Raw genomic sequence first — 7,003 nt, 5'->3', positions numbered from 1 at the left:
AGATTGACATTGGGATTCTCGGTGAAACTGAGCAGCACAACTGTTGCACCTCGAAATGCTGTACTTCGCAAGGTACGCGTCCGCTTACTCAATAACTAAGGATGTTGCGTTTCTATAAGGGATGAAAATGCAAACTCAAACTTAAGTCGATTCTTGGTTTCTCACGCGTAATCTTCCTCAATGCAGTGTAGGCTCCGTACCGCAACGACTATTGTGCAAACATCAAGTGTCAGGATAGAAACATGCTGAGAGGGAAGAATTAGGCAACGAGAAGCGTGAATCACTTAGCCGCAATGACTCCCTGTACTTCACTGGCAAAGAATATAAAGACCGAGGAGAAAGCAACACGCAAAGCACAGTGGAAGACAGATTGAAGGAGAAGCTTGAAGCTTCAGGCACCAAATTTGCCGCCAACGGAATGTTCCTGCTCTTACCGCGCCAATTAAGCAAGTCCCACAAGTCTTCTTCCCCGCACGAGAATAGCGATCTTACGCACTTTGTCCTCGTTTGTATCCTAGCACCGTACAACTCCCATCCTACTACCCCCTTGCGTCGCCCGAGAGTTACACGATCTTCGCCATCCCACTCCCACGCTACCAAACGACATGTTTGCGCAATCCCAAGAACTACCGCACGAGACGGCACTTGCGATGGCCTAGTGGAACACAGCGAAGTGCCTTTCTTTCTTTACAAGTGCAACTAGAGAGAGCACGACAGACACTCTGAGCTAATTGCAGCGTACGTAGATGAACAGCTCCTAAATCGCGAGTTTCTCGTAGGCTAAGTGTATCTGCTGGCTCGGACAGAGGTAAAGACGGCAGTAGAAGCAATCTGCGCCAGCTTCGTGCCGGGATTCGAAAGAGCTCGCTGAGCTATCGGCGTCTTTCCTGTAAGCCCATGCCTCGCTGTCAAGACACACTTGAGGAGGTAGGTGCGCCTCAATGAAGCACGCGAATAACTCCACGAAGAAAATGTTAGGCTGGCAGAAGCAGGGAGGAAAAACCCGCTCCTGCTGTAGTCTCTGTCCTCCATTAGGATTATGGTTCTTCATGTGGGTTTCTTACAGGTAGGGGTTGTACAAGAAGCTGCACGAGATTACTGAAGTGTTTAGGATAGCGATGAAAGTATACGTTTACATCGTGGCTCAAGCAAACAGAATACTGACGAAGCATTGAAAGGTATTGAAAGGTCTTGGAATATGTTGTGACAGGCTCAGGTGCTTCTGAACATACTAGGGCAACTCCACGCACGCTGTTAACCAAATTATAGTGGCGGGAATCCGCAATGTACTATCATATTCGTCAAAGAAAAGCTTCCACCCGTCTGACTTCAGCACAGTGCTACAATGTATCCTGATAATTCCACTTCTTCATCGGGTTTAACACATTGCATGTCAGAACAAAACTTTCCCATTTAGGGCAATGTTCTATTGATTTGTAATTTCTATTCTTAAAGAAACGTGAGCAGTGCTTCTTGTAGCATTCTGCATTATCCATACTGACAATAACTTTGGTTTCATGATGGTATAAGACTCTTCAGGATCAGTGACAACGTATACTTTCGTCTGTTCGCTTCCACCGTACGCCTGTTTTCGACAGCCTAACTTGTTCAGAAACCGCGTTCATCATGCGAACATAATTACAATAGGTTCTAAAGCTTACGTATAGCTTCCCATAGTTTCTAATTGCTTCAGAAAAAGCCTCCTAAGTATATTTGCAGAGAAAAAAAATGGCGATATGGCGTTATACTTTCCTGGAATAATGCATTAGAGCCTTGTTGTAAATTGTTTGTGTGTAGGTAAGAAAACATTTGTGTTTGCAAAAAAGTTTTTTTCTCATAAGTGTTTGCAGCATTGGGTCACGGAAGCAGCAAGTACTTGGGCTTGTATTCGATATATTTTCCTCAAACGTGAACTAGTAAACAACCCCATTCACGTGGAACCAGATACAATAATGCATGGGTGGAGACTGCTAGAAACTGCAGTCTACAAATTGTGTGAACAAGCCTAGATAGCTTGAGTTAATTGTATTCAGAGCTCACTCTGTGCACTAGTAATCAGTTTTATGTACAGTCGAGTGCAAAATAGAGACCACGGGAGCGGCGACTGAACTGCATGGCTGCGCCTTGTGACGGCTGCGCGCCGAAGTTCGAAAGCGCGTACTGCGCACGCGCGTCCTTTCTTACCTGCCAGCCTGCTCGTTCGCTCGCTTCAACCGCGCGCGCACCGGAACGCGTGAGAGAGCGCAAGGTGTCACTTCTGCAGTCGCCGTCGAATCGCCCGAGTGATGATGTCGTTATATGGTGACGAAAAACACTTATTTGCACTGGCACCGCTCGGAGCGCGCCACTCTCTGCACCTTGCTTCTGACGTTCCGCGGCGTGAAAAACATGCTTCGCGTCACTTTTTCTGAAATCGAGTTTTGTGATAAGGTCAGAAAGCAGCGATGCCTTTTGCGCTCCACTTCCGGAAATTTAAGCATGATGCAATTAGTTGCGGCACTCAGTTCAAATATCATGTGCCCAAACACATGCGTGAAACCACCGAATATCGAGCAGCTGGAGAGAAGAGCCAGGGAATAGAACGGGGAATCATCGCAGAAGGCACGCGGGCAAGTACCGAGTGTCCGATCTGCCGGGCTTCAATGCAATGCAATGCATAGTTTATTGGGAAGAATAAAGAGTCCCGCTCCTCTACGGGGCTGTGAAACGCCAGACACGCTTTGTACCGCAACACGGAATGTGACCCACGCGTCACCCACGCGCTGGCCCTCGCGATCTCCAAATTATGCGAGGCAGTCACGCCACACTTCGATCGTTTGCAACGCGCCGCATGAGGCAGATTGTCCGCGCCATCCAGACAGCAGATTCTCCGCGGCATAATGAAAACACGTATAGAGGTGCGCTCAAATTTCGTATTAGGAATTATCGTAATGGTCGGGGTTTCCTTTTCATTTACTGTTTCCGAGAACAAATCGGCGATGATTCCCCGTTCTCTTCCCTGGCTCTTCTCTCCAGCTCCTCGATATTCGGTGGTTGCACGCATGTGTCTGGGCACATGATATTTGGACTGAGTGCCACAAATAATTGCATCATGCTTAAGTTTCAGGAAGTGGAGCGCAAAAGACATCGCTGCTTCCTGACCTTATCACAAAACTCTATTATAGAAAAAGTGACGCAAAGCATATTTTTCTCGCCGCGCAGCATCAAGAAGCAAGGCGCAGAGAGTGGCGCGCTCCAAGCGCTGCCAGTGCAAATGAAGTGTTTTCGTCACGATATGACGACATCATTACTCGGCCGCTTCGACGGCGACTACAGAAGTACAGTGGCTAGCAGAAGTGACACCTTGCGCTCTCTCACGCGTTCCGGTGCGCGCCCGGTTGAAACGGGCGAACGAGCAGGCTGGCAGGTAAGAAAGGAACGCGCTTGCGCAGTACGCGCTCTCCAACTTCGGCGCGCAGCCGTCAGAAGGCGCAGCCGTGCAGTTAGTCGCCGCACCCGTGGTCTCTAATATTTGCACTCGACTGTACTTGTTGGATTCCACATTGCATGGCTGAGAACAAAAGATAACATAAGTTATTTCAGAAATGGTTTAAGGCCTGTTTCAACAACAATTTCGTCCCGATCTGATTTGTATCCTTTCTAGGAGACTGGCTAGGGATCATTTCTGGCTTAAGTGGCTGGTTGGTCCCCAGGAAAGATATTCAGTACGTGCTACAGCTTTTCATCTCAACACTGCCGACAGTACGGGAGATTTCAAGCACGCTTCTTGCCTCTCGGTGCGGGAGTTGATTTGAAAGTGAGTGGTTTCGAATCCTTTGAGTGCCTTTTTATAGGGGCCGGAATTTTGGAGCCAGAGGCCGTGATAGGAGTTTCTCGGTATTGTTTGCCCTATGCCTTGTGCAGAGGTCGCATTTATTTTATTTTTATTTCTTCTGTGCATTTTAATAAGACGCCGGCCACTTTGCATCCATGCGGCACATTGCTCAAAGGGTGCTCAGAGCCCAGATATACGAGTTTTGCAACGAGATCTGTTTGTACGAGCACGGCCGCTGGACAAAAAAGAACTTTTTTTATATCCAGCGCCGGTGGTACAAGTTAGCGCGTTATTTTTTCTTCAGAATTGGAGGAAACAATCGCTCTCCGTAAGTAGTGCACTATTTGTTGCTCTTTACTAACTATAGAAATTGCACAGACCTTGTCAGAATGACATACAACTCCGAATGCGCGCACAGTATTCGCCTTTATTGCCATCGTTCCACACAAAAACGCCCTTCTCCAGGTATAGGCTAGCGAACTGGATGTACGTGGGTCTAATTCTCATGGCAATTTTTTTCCTTCGTTGTAACATTCAAAAATGTCTGAATTTCGTTATCTGCACAGCGTTTATTAGAGAGAAATACTGACATAAGGCGGATTATTAGAAATTTCTTCAACTCAGTAAATCTAAAGGAATCCTTTTCTAGCTGTACAGCATATGATGCATCCTTTACCGCATGGTATGCTACTCATTTGCTCTCAGGTTAGTTCTTGTTTGAACTAATTAGTAAAAAACAGCTATTTCTGAGAACACGTTAAAACTGTTCTGGCCCAAGCATACATTGTATTGGCCCTTGCAGTAATCTTACAATGGAGTATGTCAGACAAATTGAAAAGACATTTAATCTTTACCTCAAGTCAGGAACGAACGTATGCTTCCATATGCCGTTATGCCATATTCTGGAGTGGATGTGTGCACGTAAACTGCGCAAGACGCTGGCATATTCACACTAAGCTAGATAGAATACTCATTTAATAATGTAGGGGCGACAACATTGAGAGACCATTCGAGAATCGATAAAATAAAAGCCACAAATGACACATGTTTTGCCTAGGTGCAAAGAAAAAACAGTGTTGCCACATTTTTTTGGAGCACCGCCAGGAAGTGTGCGCTAAAGTACACTCCAGGCCATCCTATCGATTCTAGAGCACGCATTTTCACGTAAGCTTGCTTGAAAACTCCGAACACCAGTACGAACTGCTGTACTGGTGTGCTATATAGTGATCGTCACAGCTGCGGCCACGTCTACGTAGGGCCGACAGGTCGTTGTGGTAATCAGATGTTAATGGAGCATAAAAGGTCGTTAACCGGATGATCGCCATCTAATCTTTCTTTGCCCTGTCGAGATTGTCCATGCCTGCTAAAAGTCAATGAATGCGCTGTTTCATACAAGCACAATAACTAAGAAACACGTCTAATGGTCGAGGCCTGGCATATCACTATTAGTGGGAGCGCATGCGTGAGCCAGATTTCGTTTAACCTGCATTAAGTATAAATGACTGCCTAAAGAGTTATCGCTCGCGTTGGCCAGCACGTGTGCCTGATTGACAGGTGGCGCTACCATACCTGATCACATGCAGGTAAGTTTTGTGTCTAATTTTTTTCCGTCACAGTGCGCTCTTCTGTTGATAGTTGGCGTTTGTGTTGTCTGATTTTCTCTTCTCTTGTGTCCGTGCCTACACGCCTTGCCTTCTTGCTCGACACTAGTTGTTCCTTGCAAAGTTCTGCATGATATTGTGTTGAATTTCAGCCGAGCATGCGAAAGGCAAGGAAAAGCTAGCTGACATACAACAGGTGTTTTGTAAGAACCCCTGTAAGGAATTCAATTAAAAGACAAATTCTTATCAGGCAATCCTCGGCAACATCTTATTCTGGAGCGAATTGTCAAGATTATTCATTTGGCCGAAAAATATTCTTAATTAAATATACGCATGCTGTAATGCCAAATAAATAAAGTTATGCATTAGAGCGCATTTTATAACAGCTGCGCTATAGTCTATAAAAGCATGAACATGAGTCTGGATCGACAATTATCAAGTTATTTATACGTACACACAAATTTCACTTTTTTGGGCGTATACGCGAAGGCAACTTGAGACGGTGTGCGCAGAATGCCAATTCTTGCAATTATTTCTCCTAACGCCGTGTCTACACACGCCACATGATTTCTACCGAAACGCTGGGTTGTTGAAAAATTAGTCTACGCAAAACATTTATGACTGGAGCACAAACCTCATATGAGCGCTTGAAATTTTGTAGCGGAGAAGACGGAAACTAGCTGGTTTACGTGTTGTCTAATCTGAGGTCTGCGGATATTTGTTCTAACTATCGCTCGAGTGGATACGTACCCGTCTTTCAAATTTCTACTTGGTGTGCCACAAAATTGTTCTAAGATCAAAGGTCGTTGCGATTCCTTTCATTTTTACAGCGAAGCTGTATATGGCTAGTTTCCTGCGGACGATGTCCATAGACCAAGAATTACGAAGATAGTGCAATATTAAGGCGGACGTGAAGCAGGCTTCAAGCTCTCCGCCATTTTGGAAAAATAAGTTTACTATCTTGGGTCGAAATAACCCGCATCTGATAAGCTGATAAGAACAGATACTACACTTTGACCCGTGTCGGCCAATGTCTACGTTCGCGCATACACGTGCACGCCATCCCGCGTATTCAACTAGTGCCTACCAATCTGAGTGTCTTCTGCTTTCTGACGTCATGCTCTACGTAGGCTCCTTCCCTCAGTTCTGCTCTGACTGCGAAATGGGTAGGCCGCGTGTTGTACGGTCTGAAAAAGAACAGCGTGCCTACCAAGAACGACGTCCTGAACAGAAAAGGGAATGGGCGAGGCGGCGGCGGCGGAAGGAGACCGCCCACGATGAGCGGGCCGTGGACTCCAAGCGTAAGCGTGCTTCCCGCCAGGACCACGAGTCGAAAAGAAGTGCGAGCCATCCATGTGGCCCCGATCCCGCAAACTTAGAACGTTTCACCGGAGCAATGGCCATTCACCACCTACACAGCTTCGCTTATCATCCAAGTTCAGAGTGGATGATAGCACTACATTTCTTCCTTCATTTGCCCTCCTCAGTGGCTGGCTCGTCGCTGCGCTCCTCTTATCACGCGAATAAGCCTGTCAGCGCTACGGTTGATGTGGAATAAACCGAATGGAAAGAAAAGAATCCTTCCAAA

General features: G+C 46.4%; 1 pseudogene; it reads right to left on the bottom strand.

The window, feature by feature from the left end:
- Positions 1 to 6,290: 6,290 nt before the first annotated feature.
- On the bottom strand, positions 6,291 to 6,449 carry LOC119446944 (U2 spliceosomal RNA; annotated as a pseudogene).
- Between the last annotated feature and the right edge of the window lie 554 nt (positions 6,450 to 7,003).

Source organism: Dermacentor silvarum, chromosome 3, assembly GCF_013339745.2.
Source record: "Dermacentor silvarum isolate Dsil-2018 chromosome 3, BIME_Dsil_1.4, whole genome shotgun sequence".
NCBI classification, from domain to species: Eukaryota; Metazoa; Arthropoda; class Arachnida; order Ixodida; family Ixodidae; genus Dermacentor; species Dermacentor silvarum.
Note: the sequence above shows the minus strand (reverse complement) of the source record. Positions and strands in the feature narration are given on the sequence as shown.